The following is a 19,677-nucleotide window of genomic DNA, read 5'->3' as shown; positions in this document are numbered from 1 at the left end:
AAAATAAAGTTACCACGTGATCCTGCAGTCCCACTCCTGCATAAATATCCAGAGAAATCTCTAGTTCAAAAACTTACAAGCACCTCAATGTTCGTTGCAGAACCATTTGCAACAGGCAAGACATGGAAAGAACCTAAATGTGCATTGACAGAGGAGTGTATAAAGAAGATGTGGTACATGTATACAATAGAATAAATAACTCATCCATAAAAAACATGAAATAATGCCATTTGCAACAACATGGGTGGATCTAGAGATCATCATATTAAATGGAGTAAATCATACAAAGACAAATATCATATGATATCACTTATATGTTGAATTCGAAAAAAGATGCAAGTGAACTTTCTTACAATACAGACATAGAAAACAACCTTATGGTTACCAAAGGGTATAGCAGGAGTGGAGGAGGAGATATAAATTAGGAGGTTGGGATTAATAGATACACACTACTACATATAAAATAGATAAACAGGAGTTCCCATTGTGGCACAGCAGAGACAAATCTGACTAGTATCCAGGAAGATGTGGGTTCAGTCCCCCGCCTCGCTCAGTGGGTCAGGGATCCGGCATTGCTGTGAGCTACAGTGTGGGTCACAGATGTGGCTCAGATCCCACATTGCTATGGCTGCGGTGAAGGCTGGCAGCTAGAGCTCTGATTCGACTCCTAGCCTGGGAACTCCCATATGCCATGAGTGTGGCCCTAAAAAGACAAAAAAAAATAAAAAGTAAATAAACAAGGACATACTGAATACCACAGGAAACCATATTCAATACTAATTCAACTTTTTGTGGAGGCAGGGGGAGTTCCTGGGTCAGGAACCGAACCCAAGCCACAGCAGTGGCAACACTGGACACTTAACCTGCTACGCCAACCGGGAACTCCCCTATATTCATTATCTTGTAATAATCTATAACGGAAATGAATCTGAAAAAAAAATGTATAACTGAGTCACTTAACTGTATACTTGAACCTAACGCAACATTGTAAATCAACTACACTTCAATTAAAAAAAAAAGTCATTTTTCTGCTTCCTCCATCTTTCTGTATTCCTATGACTAATTCCCATGGCTTCACCAGAAAGAATCACTAGTAACAATCTGATTGATGACTTCACCACAATCCAGCACTCTTTATCAACATTCTTATATTTAATTCAAGTATGATGGATAATTTGCAAAGCCTTAGGAGTTCTCGTACTGTTCTTTTGCCTAGACATCATTTTACCCTGCCTGCGGAAAAACCAGTACAATTCCCACTGGCTGCAAAACCCCTCAGTTCCCTGCAAAAACAATAGAACAACTCCCAGAAATACGGTAAAGATGGCAAATGATTGACTGTGAGCCATGTGCCCAGCGACCAACTACAGGGTTTATATATGTCATCTTCTTTAATCTTTACAGCAACCCTCCTCTCTAATGTCTGTTTTAGAAGTGAGGTCTGGAGATTAGAGATTGCCCACCATCACAGAGTAAGTGAGTGGCAAGCGAAGGTTTCTGTGCACATCTGGCTGACTCCATCACCCTCCTCTACATCAGGAGGTGACAAACGATAGCCTAAACCTGCTCACCCCTTGTTTTTCATATATCCCAGGAGTTAAGAATGGATTTTATATTTTTAAATAGTAGGAAAAAAGAATAGTCTTTTTTGAAACATAAAAATCACATAAAGTTCAAATTTCAGTGCCAATAAAGTTTTATTGGACCACAGCCACACTCATTCATCATGTAATTTCCATGGTTGCTCTCATGCTACCACAGCAGATTGAGTCGTGGCAATGGAGACCCAGTAGCCCACAAACGCTAAAATATTTACTTTCGTCATTTAAGATAAAGTTGTCCAACCCCTCCTCTAGAGAATCAAGCACCACCCAGGCAATAAAAGAGTGACAGGCTGTATCATTCTGAGTCTGATCAGCAAAACAGAGTGACTGTAGTGTTGTGATAATAGAGGGTTTGATACAAGGCTCACAAGAACGTGGAAGGAGCAGGAAAAGATCTGGAGGGTACAGCCAGAGGATTAAGGAAACTGCCACTACTAGGTTCAGCTTGAAGTGGAGTGGGCAGAGAATGCCAGGTTCATGAGGGTCTCGGAGGACCCACGACATCTGGCTGTGTGGCCTCAGAGAGGAAGCTCGTGGAAAGGTCTGCAAAGCTGCCACATCCCTCAAGACAGTCAATATCACCCCAGAACCATGGCTTCTCCCTCACTTTTCTTTCCATATCTCAACAAGCTCCTCAGTAGTAAACTCTTACCCAGAATTATACAGGAAGAGGGATTCTGGAAAACACCCCATTCACAGAAGGGACTGGTGATGATGCGGAGTTGAAAACACAACCCAGCATGTGAACCAAGAGCAGTGTTTGACAATACCAGAGGCCATGCTTCTCCAGTGGTAAGCAGTATCTGCAAAGAGCCTGCCGTCTTGCTGATGGTGATGGAGATAGAGACTGGGGCCCTGAGGTGCCTGTGGGAGGTCAGCATGCAGAATCCAGAATCCAGGCCCACTAAGTTTGCCTGCCTGGCCTTTTGCCATACCCTATTCCAAGCTTCTGCTCCTTTGGGATTGAGATCCAGGCTTGAAACCCAAACCTATTGCTAGGTCCTTTGTAAATGTCATCTCATTTAATCCACTCAGTAGTCCTTTCAGGCAGAGAGATTTAACATCTTTTTACCAATGAGAAAATGAAAGTTGGAAGTAGTTAAGGAACTCTCTCAACCTCACAGCATAAATGACTGAGCCAGGGCATAGATCCCCATTCTGCATGATTTTCAAACCCAGCACAATGGATCACTATGCTGTCTGCCAAGCCCAGGCTCCTCTCATACCCTGTTTCTTGTACCCTTCCCTTCTCTCTGGCCTACAAAGTGGGAAAACTTTTGCTTGCTGGTAATCTAATTATCCACAGCCATACTTCCATTCTCTCTCCCTCAAATTAGACCCTTGGAAAGTTCTAAATTTTAACTAGATTTCACTAAACTTTTTTTTTTTTAATTGCTTTTTTAGGGCTGCCCTTGAGGCATATGGAAGTTCCTAGACTAGGAGTCAAATCGGAGCTACAGCTTCTGGCCTATGACCCAGCCACAGCAACACGGGATCCAAGCTGCATCTGGGACCAACACCGCAGCTCACAGCAACACCAGATCCTTAATCCATTGAGCAAGGCCAGAGATTGAACTCACATTCTCACGGATATCTAGTCAAGCCACAACAGGAACTCCCTCACTAAACTTTCTTGATCATAACATTAACTGCTGATTTCATCTTAGATGGGGGTAGGATCTATTGCCCTGGTTCTTTTTCACACCCCTGCACAGCATAACATCAGTCAGTCCATCTATCCCAGTAGAAGTTCTCAATGTACAGCTTGGTCCAGGGAGTTTCTATGACAACAAGAATCTTTCCTAACAAGTAGTCTCCTCGTCTAACTCAGTACAGAATTCAAGTGTGGGCCCTGGCAGGAGATTACCAGTTTTAATCTAGGCTCTACCACTTACCAGCTACTCATGACCTCACCTCTGAGCCTCAGTATTCTCATCTATAAAATAGAGAGCAACCCTACCTACTTCATAAATTAATATGTACAAATAACTGACTGCAGTGTAGTGCTTACTATAAGCACACACGGTTGGCTAAAATTATTATGATTATCTCCACAGATCAAAAACATCAGAAAATACTTGATTTTCAAAATGATACAAGGGTACTTTTTATCCAAGCAAGTCATTTTGAATAGTTGTTTCTGGTAGGATGAAACGGTTTCTCAGTATTATGATGATAAAAATAATTACTAGTAGTTAGCCAGCATGGCATGGTGTAATTTTTGAAACAGCTTTCTCATTAATCATAAGCATGCAGAATCACTTTTGTTCATGGACTAAATCTTCAGTTAATGGATTCTGAACTGGGGCTGTGTCGGTGCAGCCAGAAGGTGTGTGAATTTGTGAAGCTGAAGACAGGCTCGGAAAGCTGGTCTTCAGTTGCTAATGCATTGAGGACTCCATGCAGCTGATCTGCATGCTAATTGCCTTGCCAGAAACTACATTCTGCAGGGCAGACACAGCCTTAGTGACTGTCTCCCTTTCCCTCTTGTCTTTCATCATCTTGCTTTCTATCTCCATTACCCAATCTCTCTGCCACCAAAAAAGAAAAACACTCCACCCTGTCCCCAAAATGAAGCAAGACATCTGGAAATCGTGGGTCTTTTATGGAGTCTCCAAAGCTGGAAACCAGTTGTCAAAATGACCCTTGGAATCCAGGCACACTACATGGCTTTATGCAAGAGAGTGACATGGTCAGATTCGGGTCAGAGAAACATCCACCTGGAAGCATGGGAAAAAAGGAATCGAAGAAAGACCAACCTGAAAGCAGAGCATCTGTTACAATAATCCATGGTGCTATTATGTTCAGGGGGCCCTGAAAAAGTTGTTGTAAAATGGAAAGAAATGGATAGATTTGAGAGACAGGAATTAGGACTAAAGACTGCTTGCATAAGGGGCTGAGGGAAAAGGAGGAGTCAAGGATCACCCCCAAGTTCCTGCTATGGTCAATTGGATTCTCTAGGCCTAGAGGTAATTAGTCATTCAAATTATCATATGATTCAATAGCCTTATACACCCAATTCATTAACACAATAGGTCAAGAGGTTAACATTGGGACTATTTACCACCAGACACTGAAATAAATGAGTCATTGACAGGAGTATTTAGGAAATAATTACCTACTACCTATGTGTGCTATGCCAGATACCATCAAGGATATAAACAGACATGGAACACAACATTAGCAAAGAAAAATTGGTAAGTATTACAATAAGGTAAGAAAAAAAAACTTCTCTAGCAAAATATAGGGAAACAAGAGATTAATTCCAACTTACCAGAATAAATAATGGCTTCAGAAAAAAATTTTGGACTTGAATGGTCCTTAAAGAATGAGCAGAATTTCAACAGACACATACATAAAAGACATTCCAGGTTGATGAAGTGGTTTAGCAAAACCTCACAAGTGTGCGGATGCACTTCACCAGGAAGGTTGGGTATTACACTTCTTCTCGCCTTTCTCGTTTTTAAAATTAGATGCACCACCAACAAAGTGGGAGCTGGAAAAAATGCATTAAAAACATACTAAATGTCCAGATCGATTTTAAAATGCAACTCACTTTGACTAGATAAAGTAAAAAGAGAAATGTGTATCATCGTATCAAGGAAAGTCAAGTATGGCAGAGAGGAGTTAAACTAAGACATACATCTTGGGAACAATGGTGGAGCATTCAAAAGTTTTGAGAAAAAAATAATGCTATACGATCTGTGTTTTGAGATAAATCTTCAGTGCATAAAGTCTAGAAAAAGAAATAAAGAGAGTTCCAATTATGGCGCAGCGGAAACGAATCCAGCTAGTATCCATGAGGTTGCAGGTTCAATCCCTGGCCTCGCTCAGTGGGTTAAGGATCTAGTTGTGCCATGAGCTGTGGTGTAGATTGCAGACATGGCTTGGATCTGGCATTGCTGTGGCTATGGCATAGGCCAGCAGCTGTAGCTCCAATTTGACCCCTAGCCCGGGAACCTCCGTATGCCACAGGTGCAGCCTTAAAAAGACAAAAAAGAAGGAAGGAAGGAAGGAAGGAAGGAAGGAAGGAAGGAAGGAAGGAAGGAAGGAGAGAGAGAGAAAGAAAGAAAGAGAGAGAGAGAGAAAGAAAGAAAGAGAGAGAGAGAGAAAGAAAGAAAGTATGTAAAGATCAGAAATGAAGAGTTAAAATTGTCTCTAACATGTTGAAAGATATTATGAGAAAGAGAATGTATACATGCCTGTGTGTTTGCATGTGTATGACTGGGTCAGTTTGCTGTACAGCAGAAATTGACAGAACATTGTACATCAACTATACTTTTAAAACTTTTTTAAAATAGTATCTCTTTGCAGATGACATGTTTTTATATAGCAATTCCTAAAGAATCTATAAAACAACTAGTAAAACTAATTACTGAGTTGATCAATGCCACGACATTCAAGGTTAATATTCAAAATATATGTGCTAGCATCACAAATTGGAAAATGAGGAGTTCCCGTCATGGCTCAGTGGTTAACGAATCCGACTAGGAACCATGAGGTTGCAGGTTCGATCCCTGGCCTTGCTCAGTGGGTTAAGGATCCAGCATTGCTGTGGCTGTGGTGTAGGCCAGCGGCTACAGCTCTGATTGGACCCCTGGCCTGGGAACCTCCATATGTCATGGGTGCGGCCCTAAAAAGACAAAAGATAAAAAAAAAATTGGAAAATGAAATTTTTAAAGACTTTTTTTTCTGCCATACTATCAAAAAGCACATACTTAGGAATAAAGTCAACCAAAGACATTTAAGATCTCTATACTGAGACTATAAGAAACTGCTGAGAGAAATTACAGAAAACTTAAATACAGTGAGCTACATAGCGTGTTGATGGAAGAGTCAATATTGCTACGATGTCAGTTCCCCCACCTCACAATTAATCTATGTACCCAATGCAGCCCACATCATAATGGCAGGTGGTTTTCTGTAGAAATTGACAAGTTGATTCTAACACTTAATTAGAATTGGAAAGGTCCTGGAATATCTAAAAACAATTTGAAAAGGAAAAACACTTATACTTATGCTGCCTACCTTTCAGATTTATTCTGAAATTACAGTTATCCAACTGAATTGAGCTGGCATAAAGATAGACAAGTAGGTCAATAGAACATAACTGAGAGTCCAAACAAAGCCTCACAAATACACAGTCATTTCATTTTTGACCAATGTACCTAATCAATCTAATGAGAGTAGGAAAATTTTTCTACATCTAGACATCCATATGGAAAAAAAAAAAAAAACCCTAATCTCTACCTCACTTTATCCTAAACCTTAATTCAAAATGGATCATAAGCCTAAATGGAAAAGCTAAAACTATGATAATTCTAGATTATATAGGAATATATTTCCCTGGGGTAGATTAAGTTTTCCTAAGAAGGGCAAAGAAAAACAATAATGATCAACACTCCTTGGTATTTACCCAAAGAAACTTAAAATTCTTGTCCTCTCAAAACCTGCACACAGCTGTTTATAGCAGCCTTATTCATAATTGCCAAAACTTGGAAGCAACCACAATGCCCTTCAGTTGGTGAATCTTTCTCATTCAGTGAATAAATAAACAGTGGTACATCCATACAATGGAATACAGTTCAGAGCCAAAACAGAAATGAATGAATCACAAGCCACACAAAGTCATAGAGGAAACTTAAATGCATATTACTAAATGAAAAAAGTCAATCTGTAAAAGCTACAAAATATAAGATTCCAACTATATGACACTGGAAAAAAGCAAAACCTTGGAGACAGTAAAAAGATGAATGGTTGCCAGGTTTGGGAAGAGGGAGACAACAGCAGGCAGAGCATGAGGGATCTTTAGGGCCGAGAAATCATTCTGCATGACAGTGGCGAATACGTGTTAGTATATGTTTATCAAAACCAAGAAATGTGCACTAAACTCGAATGTAAACCATGGACTTTGAATGATAAGGACATGTCAGTGTAGGTTCAGCAATTGTAGCAAATGTGCACTCTCTGATAGTCAGTGAGGCTGTGCCTGCGGGGGGTGAGGATAGATGGAAACTCTGTACTTACCAGTCAGTTTTACTAACTTCTTTAAAAAACAGAATATTTAGCACAGTCCCTACAAAGTCAAGGTTCAATAAATATATGGTTTATTTCATAGATTCATTAACCAAAAAAGTCTCCAGTCAATTCCAGTCTTAGGTTCTCTTTTACGAGTTTTCATTAGAGGTACCAAATATATTCTAGACTATAAGAGAATGTGGGTGGGTTACCATCTAAAGCATCATTATATTAATTTAAAGGTTGATTACTATGCCAGTCAATATAGTTTGGGAAACTTGGGACAAATTAAAGAGTGGGAAGGGTTTGGAGAGGGTCTTAAGGAGAGGTCCAGCTAGACCCACCATAGTTCAAGATTAGCTCTGGGTCCTGGATACCAAAGAATGCCTGTTCTGGAGTTCCCTGGTGGCTCAGTAGGTTAAAGATCTGGCATTGTCACTACAGCGACTTGGGTGGCTGCTGTGGCACAGGTTTGACCCCTGGCCTGGGAACTTCTTCATGCCTTGGGTAAGGCCAAAAAAATTAAAAAATAAAAATAAAAATGAAAAAAAAAGTTTCTCTTTTAATATCTTCTGGGACTAAGTCCTGAAACTGTCCCAGAGTTTACAGACCTGAGACTGTCTCAACAGATATTTCTCTGCCCAAGCACCTAATAAAATATGTATGTGTAAATATACATTGTGAAATAAAATTCATATTTTATAGCAAGACAAGAAAAATTTAAACAAAAACTCTTCTCTGCCCTTTGGCTTCCCCTCTCCCCTATTATGCATTGTGTGTATGCATTATGCATAGACCAACCTACCCCGGCGGCAGAAATACCTGCTCAACTGTGAAGAGCAACATTCTCCTGCATCAAAATACATCTCCTTAAAGTAACATTCCTTCTTATTTTTATTTTATTTTTCTAGTGAAGTAGTGTTGATTTACAATGTTATGCCAATTTCTGCTATGCAGAAAAGTGACCCAGTCATAAATATATATATATATATATATTCTTTTTCTCATATTATCGTCCATCATGTTCTATCTTAAGAGATTGGATATAGTTCCCTGTGCTGTGCAGTAGGTCCTCAGTGCTTATCTCTTCTAAAGGTAATAGTTTTCATCTACTACACACAAACTCCCAATCCATCTCACTCTCTCCCCTCTCCCCCTTGGCAACCCTTGGCAACTCTATGTCTGGAGTCTGTTTCTATTTTGTAGATAGGATCATTTGTGCCATATTTTAGATTCCACATATAAGTGATATCATATGGTATTTGTCTCTCCCCTTCACTTAGTATGAAAATCTCTAGTTGCATCCATGTTGCTACAAATGCCATTATTTCATTCTTTTTTTATGGCCGAGTAGTACTCAGTGTATATATGTTAATCCACTCATTTTTCAATGGACATTTAGGTTGTTTGGAAACCATAAAAAAAAGCAAAAAGAATGGGAGAAAAATCTTAGCAAATGATTCAACTGACAGAGGATAATCTCCAAAATATAAAAACAACTTATACAACTCAACAACAGAAAAACAAACAACCCAATTGAAAAATGGGCAGAAACGCTAAATAGACATTTCCCCAAAGAAAACATACAGATGGCCAATAGGCACATGAATAGATGTTTAATACTGCTAATTATTAGAGAAGTGTAAATCAAAACTACCATGAAGTACCAACTCACACCAGTCAGAATGGCCACTATGAGTCTACAAATAACAAATGCTGGAGAGGGTGTGGAGAAAAGGGAACCCTCCTACATTTTTGGTTGGAATGTAAGTTGGTGCAACCACTATGGAAAAAAGTATGGTGGCACATCAGAAAACTACATATAGTACTACCACATGACCAGCAGTCCCAATCCTGGGCATATATCTGGACAAAACTACTATTCAAAAAGATACATGCAACCCATATGTTCATATCAACACTATTCACAATAGCCAAGACATGGAAACCTTCCTTCTTGACCTTTTAAAGGGTCACATGACCCACCAAGATGACACATAGATCTGGATTATGTAAACTGTCAAAAATATATCATTTGACACACAGCCCTCTGTCTCAAAAAAACTTTTATAACTGTGCCTTGACTTCTAACAGGCAGAACAGTTCTCTGAGCTTTCTGCTCTTCCTGGGTTATAATCCTCAAATTTGGCTCCAATAAAATTTTCCAAAAACTTCTCAGATCAACTGATTAATTTTTCATCAACACATACAAAGTTTATCTTTAAGGCCAAGAGTATATGTTTGGTTTCAAACTGCCAATCAGTAAATTAATTTATATTTCCCTATCTTCCTCTGAATGCCTAACAATCCCTTTACTGTGGGGAAAAGTAGAACTTTAACATACTGAGTCAAAAGATTTAAAATGCAAATATTGGAGTTCCTGTTGTGGTTCAGTGGGTCAAGAACCCAACATAGTTTCCATGTGTGGCCATAAGGATGCGGGTTCAATCTCTAGCCTCACTCAGTAGGTTAAGGATCTGGCATTGCTGCCAGCAGCTATAGCTCTGATTCAATCCCTAGCCTGGGAACTTCCATATGCCACAGGTATATCCATAAAGAAAATAAATGAAAATACCCTTGTGAGGTCACCTTTTAGGCAGAATTTGTTTCACAGGAGAAAGAAAATTCCAGTAAGCTGATCAACCAAAAGATTAGTTTTCAGATAATTTCCTATTCTTGGAAAGAAACAAAGTGAGCAGGAAGAGACATCATAGTGGGTTCACTGGTATTTGGTCTTAAATGAAATTATATTGCACATCATATTCAGAAATGCTGCTGGTTTTGTCTGATTATACCATCTGTTTGCTTGACAACCTCCCCAAGGGATTCTGATGTTCACCAAAGTTACCCAGCCACGGCTCAGAGTGTTTTACCCTCATAATAATAAGCTCCAAGGAGACCTGGTTGTGTGGGTAATATCTGGAAAACATAAATGGAAAATAATGTCTCATCTTAATAGCTGATACAGAAACTTATTTCAAGAAGGAAAATGAGAAGTTCCCATTGCGGCTCAGCGGTAACGAACCTGGCTAGTATCCATGAGGATGCAGGTTTGATTCCTGGCCTCACTTAGTGGGTTAAGGATCCAGTGTTTCTGTGAGCTGTGGTGTAGGTCAAAGATGTGGCTCGGATCTTGGTTGCTGTGGCTGTGGTTAGGCTGGCAGCTGCAGCTCCAATTCAACCAGCTCCAATTCAACCCCTAGCCTAGAACTTCCATATGCCACAGGTGTGGCCCTTTAAAAAAAAAAAGAAGAAGAAGAAGAAGAAGAAGGAAAATGTCTTTATTTGCAATGTGCCATTTGGAGATGTAGGTGAAACCTAAAGTTGTGCATGTTTGCAGGGGACAGAATAGCTGACTAGCTGTGGAGGAGACAAGAAGAAACTGCTGGCTTTGCTCCCGGCTTTGTGTGGAGGGGACAAGGACAAGGGGGTAGGGGGGCAGAAAGCCAACGTGTAATGTTCACCTTGAAGCTGTGATACTGGTGGATATATCCCTGTGCTGAATCCCCAAGACCATCCTCACCCCCAGATCCTCCCTTAAGTCTACTAGACACAGACATGGCCCCGTGGAAAGAAACTTTTGCGGAAATCAAGAAAAGCACAGAGCTCCATGCCTGTGTCAACATCAGAGAGAACACGGAGGCACTTGGATGCTTGGCAGGCTGTCTACAAAAAAAGGGCCAGAGACATTCAAAGCCAGGATTTCTACAGTGTGAAAGACCCTCTGGAGGTTTACAGGAATCTTGCAGACTGCCGCAGGAAGAGCTCTTTCAGAGTTGGACCCATCCCTCCTAGATCTGGAGGAGGGGGACTCCAGTTGGTATCTGACAGCTGCACATAAAAGCATCCTAGTCAATGGAAGCTAAGGAGCCCTTCGAGAGATGCCTCGGCTTGAAGTAAATGTTTTGAATCTGGGTTTTGCCTGTGCACCATATTGATTTAGGGCCATCTGAAGACAAACTACAGAAACATCCAAAATAAACATGCTGGCTATTCCTCTGTGCAAAAATCTACCGCTTGTCTTTTTTACAAATGACAGGAAGGGGATAAAGGCAGAAGCAAGGCATCAATTCATAGAATGAGATTCTAAACATAAATACAGTTGTGGGAGTTCCCTGGTGGCCTAGTGGTTAGGACTTGGCACTTTCACCACTGAAGCTCTGCTTCAATCCCCATCTGGGAGCTGAGGTCCCACATCACGCTTCTGTATGCTGTGGCCAAAATGATAATAATCGTAAAGTATAAAAAATAAATTTTAAAAAAGTAGAGTTCCCGCTGTGGCATATCAGGATCAGTGGCATCTCCGCAGCACTGGGACATGGGTTCAATCCCAGGCCTGGTGCAATGAGTTAAGGACCCAGTGTTGCCTCAGTTGCTGTATGGGGACATGGGTTCAATTCCCAGCCTGGGAACTCCCTATGCCACAGGGTGACCAAAAACAAAATAAATAAAAACAAATGAATAAATAAATAAATAAAAATAAATACAGCTGTGAAGTTTGGCAGAATAACAAAGAAAAGGGAAGGGGAAAGAACTCTTACTATTCCCTTTGAGTGCTCAGTTCCCCCAGAGTGTGTCTCCCTTTTATACATGTCACTAGGACAACCCTTAGGGAGAACTATTCTTGCCCCCCCTTTTTTTTTTTTTTTTTGCCTTTTTAAGGCTGCACCTGCAGCATGTGGAGGTTCCCAGGCTAGGCGTCTAATCCAAGCTGTAGCCACTGGCCCACGCCACAGCCACAATGCCAGATCCAAGCCACGTATGCGACCTACACCACAGCTCAAAGCAATGCCAGATCCTTAACCCACTGAGCAAGACCAGGGATCGAACCCACAACCTCATGGTTCCTAGTCAGATTCGTTAACCCCTGAGCCATGACAGGAACTCCTAGGGAGAACTATTCTAAACTGACATACTTCATGAGGCTAGTACCACCAAGTCTAATTTAAGGCATAGCCCCACTCCATTTTCCAACTACAGGACATGACCTCAGAAAATTCATCTACAGCTGCTTTCCATAAAGAAAAACATGGAACAGTTTTCACAAAGGTTATAGATATGAAACTCAGTTGAAAAATGGTTAGAAAACCAAGCATGTGGATCAATTCACTATAATCAATCTGTTCCAAGCTCCCCCAATGTTTAATTATGTAAAAAACTTTGCTGTAGATCTATAGTCCTTCTGATACTATTCTAGAGTTGGAAAAGAGCCAGGGTAAGGCAGTACTGAAAATGGACTAAAATAAGTTGGTTATAATACTCGAAAAGATTTGTGCAAAAACTTCACCACCCACTTACAGGCCTCTGTGAAATCACTGTCCTTAAAATGTCCTATAATCCCCGGGTAGCCTTTGCCATAAATTATCCTCCCAGAAAACCTCTAGAAAAAAACAAAAGAACAAAAGACCTTATCACTGGCATTTAGAAAAGATAAAATTGCAGCCTTGTTTCTCACCACACAATCAGAGGTCTTTGTTCAAGGTCAGGCATTTCCTTCTACACTTGATGAGTTTGCTGTGATTGCCATTGGTACCACAAAAGCAGGTGCCTTGGAGCCCCTGGTTTGTGCTGTGTGCCAGGAGAAGAGGAAAACGCCCTGAGGCTCCTGGATTTGCGCCAGCCTTCTGACATTACAACTTCTACCTGCAGTTTCTCAAAAGGAAGGACATATGTAGAAAAGGAAAAGAATACTCTCCCAGACTATTGATGCCATCTGATGCATCATACCTTTGCCAGCTTAAGTGGTTTCCATGCGTACTCACACTTGCTCTCAAGTGTATCTCTGGCTCTCTGACATTATGAGACATAAAGGGAAAATCTAGTAAGAGGATGACAGCCAGCAAACATGGGTGCTAGACCAGAAATGACACCCTCACCAGATTCTAAGCCAAAATCCTGGATTACCACCTTAACTGGTTTGAATGAATCATCACCACAAAGAACCTGGATTACATGAAAATCAGGGTGTCTTGTGCCCTTGGTAGGCTGAAGGTTTCTGAGCAGAGGATGTATTGCTATCCCACCACTATCTCTCCATCTTCTGGCTCTACCCGCTGCAATCACTTTGACCCTGTTCATCAACTTGAAGTACAGTTAGGACATCTTTTGTTCCTTCAAATAATCAGCCAAAACCTCACCTGCCTTATCAGGAAGGATATATAGCCTCTTCTTGGGGCCAGAATTGTCTTAGAACCCAAAGGAGATTGGATCTCCTTATGATGCTATGAAAAATGAAAGAAAGAAAGAAAGAGGAAGGAAGGAAGGAAGGAAGGAAGGAAAGAGAAAGAAAGAGAAAGAAAGAAAGAAAGAAGGAAAGAAGGAGGAAGGAAGGAAGAGGAAGGAAGGGAGGGAGGGATGGAGGGGATAGAAAAGAGAAAGAGAAAGAAAGAAAAAGAAAAAAGAAAAGAAATTCTAACCAATGCACTAGCCCTGGCACATATGGTGACTCTAGAAGCTAGCCAACACTTGCCATTGTCTCATCTTTTTTTATTATGGCCATCCTTGCAGATATTAAGCAGCATCTCATTTTGATTTTAATTTACATTTCTTTAATGATGAATGATGTTGAGCTTCTCTACATGTGCTTAATGGCCACTTTTATATCTTCTTTAGATAGATGTCTACGTAAATCATTTGTCCAAATTTTAAATGGATTTTTTTGTCTTTTTATTGTTGAGTTGTAAGAGTTATTTATATATTATGGATGCTAATCCCCTATAGACATATAATCTGCAAGTGCTTTCTCCCATTATCCATTATGTGGATTGTCTTTCCTTTTTTTATTTTTTTATTTTATTTTATTTTATTTTTATTTCTAGGGCTACACCTGTGGCATATGGAGGTTCCCAGGCTAGGAGTTGAATCAGAGCTGCAGCTGCTGGCCTATGTCACAGCCACAGCCACAGCAACGCCAGATCCGAGCCACATCTGCAACTTATACTACAGCTCATTGCAGTGCCAGATCCTTAACCCAATGAGCAAGGCCAGTGATTAAACCTGCAACCTCATGGTTCCTAGTCAGATTCATTTCTGCTGTGCCATGACAGGAACTCCTCTTTCCACTTTCTTGATTGAGTCCTTTGAAACACAAAAGTGTTTCATTATGAAGAAGTAAAATTTATAGATTTTTTTTTCTTTAGTGGCATGTGCTTTTGATCTCCTAAGAAACCATTACCTAATCCAAGGATGCATATATTGTTGCCTATATTTTCTTTCACAATGTTTATAGTTTTGCCTTTTATTTATTTTTTTATATTAATAGTGTTCTTTTTATTTTTTAAATTTTTATTATGATTGATTTTCAATGTTCTGTCAATTTAGCAAAGTGACCCACTGATACATATACATACATATATATATATATACACATATATATATACATACATATATATATATATACACATATATATATACGTTCTTTCTCTCACATTATCCTCCATCATGTTCCATCACAAGTGATTAGATACATAGTTTCCTGTGCTATACAGCAGGATCTCATTGCCCATTCACTCCAAATGCAAGAGTTTTCATCTACTAACCACAGACTCCCAATGCATCCCACTCCACACCCTGACAAACACAAGTCTGTCCTACATGTCCATGATCTTTTCTGTTTTGTAGAGAGATCATTTGTGCCATATTTTAGATTCCACACATAAGTGATATCATATGGTGTCTGTCTCTCTCTTTCTGGCTTACTTCACTCAGTTTGAGAGTCTATAATTCGATCCATGTTGCTGCAAATGGCATTATGCTGTCCCTTTTACGGCTAAGTAGTATTCCATTACATATATGTACTCCATCTTCCTAATCCATTCATTCATGACGGGCATGGGCATTTAGGTTGTTTCCATGTCTTGGCTCTTATGAACAGTGCTGCAATGAACATACAGGTGCATGTATCTTTTTCAATGAAATTTTTCTCTAAACATATGCCCAGGAGTGGGATTGCTGGGTCATATGGTAGTTCTATATTTAGTTTTCTGAGACATTTCCATACTGTTTTTCATAGTTGTTGTACCAATTTACATTCCCACCAACAGTGTAGGGAGGTTCCCTTGTCTCCACATCCTCTCCAGCATTTGTTATTTGTTGACTTGCTAATGATGGCACTCTAATTGGTGTGAGGTGGTACCTTATTATAGTTTCGATTTGCATTCTTTAATAATTAGTGATACTGAGCATTTTTTCATGTGCCTGCTGGCCATCCATATGTCTTCTTTGGTGAGATGTCTATTTCAGTCTTCTGCCCATTTTTGAACTGGGTTGTTAGGTTTTTCGCTGTTGATTTGTATGAGTTGTTTGTATATTTTGGAGATTAAACCTTTGTCTGTTGAGTCATTTGCAAAAATTTTCTGCCATTCTGTGGGTTGTCTTTTCTTTTTTTTAATGTTTCCTTTTGCTATGCAGAAGATTTTGAGTTTAATTAACTCCCATTTGTTTATTTGTGTCCTTACTGTCTTTATTCTAGGAGGTGGATCAAACAAGATGTTGCTGTGATTTACACCAAAGAGCGTTCTGCCTGTGTTTTCCTCTAGGAGTTTTATAGTGTCTGGCCTCACATGTAAGTCTTTAATCCATTTTGAGTTTATTTTTGTGTATGGTGTTAGACAACATTCTAATTTCATTCTCTTACATGCAGTTGTCCAGTCTTCCCAAGCACCACTTAATGAAGAGACTATCTTTCCTCCACTGTAAGTTCTTACCTCCTTTGTCATAGATTAATTGAGCATAAGTGTTTGGGTTAATTTCTGGGCTTTCTATCCTGTTCCATTGATCTATATTTCTGTTTTTGTGCCAGTACCATACCATCTTGATGATTGTAGCTTTGTAGTAGAGTCTGAAGTCAGGAAGCCTGATTCCTCCAGTTCCATTTTTTTCTTTTCAATATTACTTTGGCTACTCGAGGTCTTTTGTGTTTCCATACAAATTTTAAAACATTTTGTTCTAGTTCTGTAAAGAATGTCATTGGTAATTTGATAGGAATTGAATTGAATCTGTAGATTGCCTTAGGTAGTATTGTCACTTTGACTATATTGATTCTTCCAATCCATCAATTTTTGTCTTCTTGATTTCTTTCATCAGTATCTTACAGTTTTCAGAGTCCAAGTCTTTTGTCTCTTTAGGTAGGTTTATTCCTAAGTATTTTACTCTTTTGGATGCAATGGTAAATGGGATTGTTTCCCTAATTTCTCTGATCTTTCATTGTTAGTATATGGAAATGCAATTGCTTTCCATGTATTAATTTTGTATCCTGTATATTGCCTTATATTGTTTTTACCTTTTACATTTAAGTTCTTGATCCATTTTGAGCTAATTTTTTATATAGTGTTAGGTAAGGGTCCAGCTTCATTGTTTTTCATGTGAACATTCAGTTGTCACAGCACCATTTGTTGCAACAACTGTTCTTCCCCTCTCTGAATTGTTGGGGCACCATTGTCAAAAACCACATGGTCATAAAATGTAAGGGTTTATTTATGGACTCATAATTCTATTCAGTTCATCTATATGTCTAACTTTGAGCCAGTACATCACAATCTTGATATCATATCTTTGCAGTAGGTGTCTTCTTTTTTTTTTTCTTTTTAGGGCTTCACTTGCAGCATATGGAAGTTCCCAGGCTAAAGGTGGAATTAGAGCTACAGCTGACAGTTTACGCTACAGCCACAGCGACATGGGATCCAAGCCGCATCTGTAACCTATGCCACAGCTTGTGGCAACACCCATCCTTAACCCACTGAGTGAGGCCAGGGATTGAACCCACACTCTCACGGAAAGGACCCTGTGTCCAGTTCTTAATCCACTGAGCCACAACAGGAACTCCTGCAGTAGATTTTGAAAGTAGGACATGTAAGTCCTCCAACTTTACTGTTTTTAAAAAGTACTTTGTCCATACTCCATCCTATGCATTTCTATAGAATATTGTGGTCAGTTTGTCCATTTCTGAAAAAAAAAAAAAAAGTAGCTATGACTTAAAAGGAAATGTAATGGATCCATACTGTAATGTAATGGATCCATCCATATTCCCCATAGACCAATTTGGGGATTATTTCCACTTTAACAATATTAAATATTTCAACCCATGAATACCAGATGTATTTCCATTCATTTTGATATTTTAATATTTCTTTCAAAGATGTTTTGCAGTTTTTGATGTACAAGTTTTCCACTTATTAGATATATATCTAATTGGGCTTTTTTTTTTTTTTATCATTTTGCCTTTTCTAGGGCCACTCCCACAGCATATGGAGGTTCCCAGGCTAGGTGTCTAATTGGAGCTGTAGCCACTGGCCTATGCCAGAGCCACAGCAACGCAGGATCTGAGCTGCGTCTGCGACCTACACCACAGCTCACAGCAACGCCAGATCCTTAACCCACTAAGCAAGGCCAGGGATCGAACCTGCAACCTCATGGTTCCTAGTCGGATTTGTTAACCACTGCACCAGGATGGGAACTCCCTAATTGGGTTTTTATATAAGGAATTATTTTTGTAACTATAGTTTGGGGTAGTTCACTGCTATTGTATAGAAATATAACTAATTTTCATACATTGACCCTGTGTCCTACAAATCTGCTCTGCTATTTATTATCTATAATAGTTTGTGTGTGTGTGAGAGAAAATTCCTAAGGATTTTCTATATGCAAAATCATGTCATCTGTGAATACAGATAGTTTTAATTCTTCTTTTCTGATCTGTATGATTTTATTCCTTTTTCTTGCCTAATTGCCCTGTTTGAGAGTAGACATCCTTGTCTTGTTCCTAATTTTAGCAGAGAGCTTTCTATCTTTCATCTTTAAGTTTGATGTTAGCGGTGAATTTCTCATAGATGGCCTTTATCAGATTGAGAATATTTCCTTCTATTAGTTGGTTGAATATTTTTATCATAAAAGGACATAGGATTTGTTAAATCCTGTATCAACTGAGAAGATCATATAATTTTTATCTTTTATTAGTATGGTGTGTCACATTGATTGATTTTTATATCTTGAAACAAGCTTGCATTTCTGGAATAAACCCTCTTAGTGATGGTGTCTAATTCTTATTATGTCTTATTGGATTCAGCTTGTTGGTACTTTGTTGAGGGTTTTTGCCTTTATATTTGTAGCTTATACATTCATAATGTTTTTTTCTTTGTGATATCTTTGTCTGGTTTTGGTACAGCAGTAATACTGACCTTATAGAGATGAGTTGGGAAGTGTTCCCTCCTATTTTTTGGAAGATTCTGTGAAAAATCTGTGTTAATTCTTCTTTAAACATCTGGTAGACTTCACTAGTGAATTCGTCATTGAGTCCTGGCATTCTTATGTAAAGTTTTTTGATTACTAATTCAATTTGATTACTTATTATAGGCCTATGCAATTTTTCTGCACACAGTCTTTCTGTCTTTGCAAATCAATTTTGGTAATGTGACTTTCTAGGAATCTGTCCATTTTTATCTAGATTATCTAATTTTTTGGCATGCAATTGTTCATAGTATTTACTTTTAGGCCTTTTTATTTCTGTAAGGTCAGTAGTGATATTGCTTCTTTTACTCCTGGCTAAACTAATTTGAATATTTTCTCTTTGTCAGTCTAGCTAAAGTTTTGACAATTGTGTTTGATATGTTCAAAGAATGAACTTTTGGTTTTCTCTATTACATTTTCTGTACTGTATTCCTATTACCTATTTCATTTATTTTTCTCTAATCTGTATTATTTCCTTTCTACTGCTTGCTTTGGATTTAGTTTGCTCTTCTTTTTTCCAGTTCCTAAAGTAAAAGAGATCTTTCTTCTTTAATATAAGCATTTACAGCTATAAATTTCACTAAGCAATGTTGCTAAGTTTTATCACAAAAGTTTTGTTATGATGTGTTTTCATTTTCATTCATCTTAAAATATTTCCTAATTTCCTTTTGATTTCTCCTTTTATCCATTGGTTGTTTAAGAATGTATGTTTTACTTCCACATATTTGTGATTCCCAAATTTCCTTCTGCTACCATTTTTAATTTTATTCCATTGTGTTCAAAGAACATACACTGCATGACTTCAACTTCTTTAGATTTATTGAGTCATTTT

The 19,677-nt window shown here is 38.9% G+C and overlaps 1 long non-coding RNA gene across 1 annotated transcript in view; it reads right to left on the bottom strand.

Annotated features, from left to right (window-relative positions):
• Positions 1–19,677, bottom strand: part of LOC106505556 (uncharacterized) — a 492,239-nt gene that overhangs the window by 272,245 nt on the left and 200,317 nt on the right. The window contains exon 4 of the long non-coding RNA XR_014822526.1: positions 4,879–5,100. This is a non-coding gene — a long non-coding RNA (uncharacterized LOC106505556). The remainder of the gene's footprint in view (positions 1–4,878; positions 5,101–19,677) is intronic.

Source organism: Sus scrofa, chromosome 13 (genome assembly GCF_054392235.1).
Source record: "Sus scrofa isolate SSC_HxYL_T2T_F1_AM1 chromosome 13, Sscrofa_HxYL_maternal_Yorkshire_Landrace_v2.0, whole genome shotgun sequence".
In the NCBI taxonomy this organism is placed as follows: Eukaryota; Metazoa; Chordata; class Mammalia; order Artiodactyla; family Suidae; genus Sus; species Sus scrofa.
Note: the sequence above shows the minus strand (reverse complement) of the source record. Positions and strands in the feature narration are given on the sequence as shown.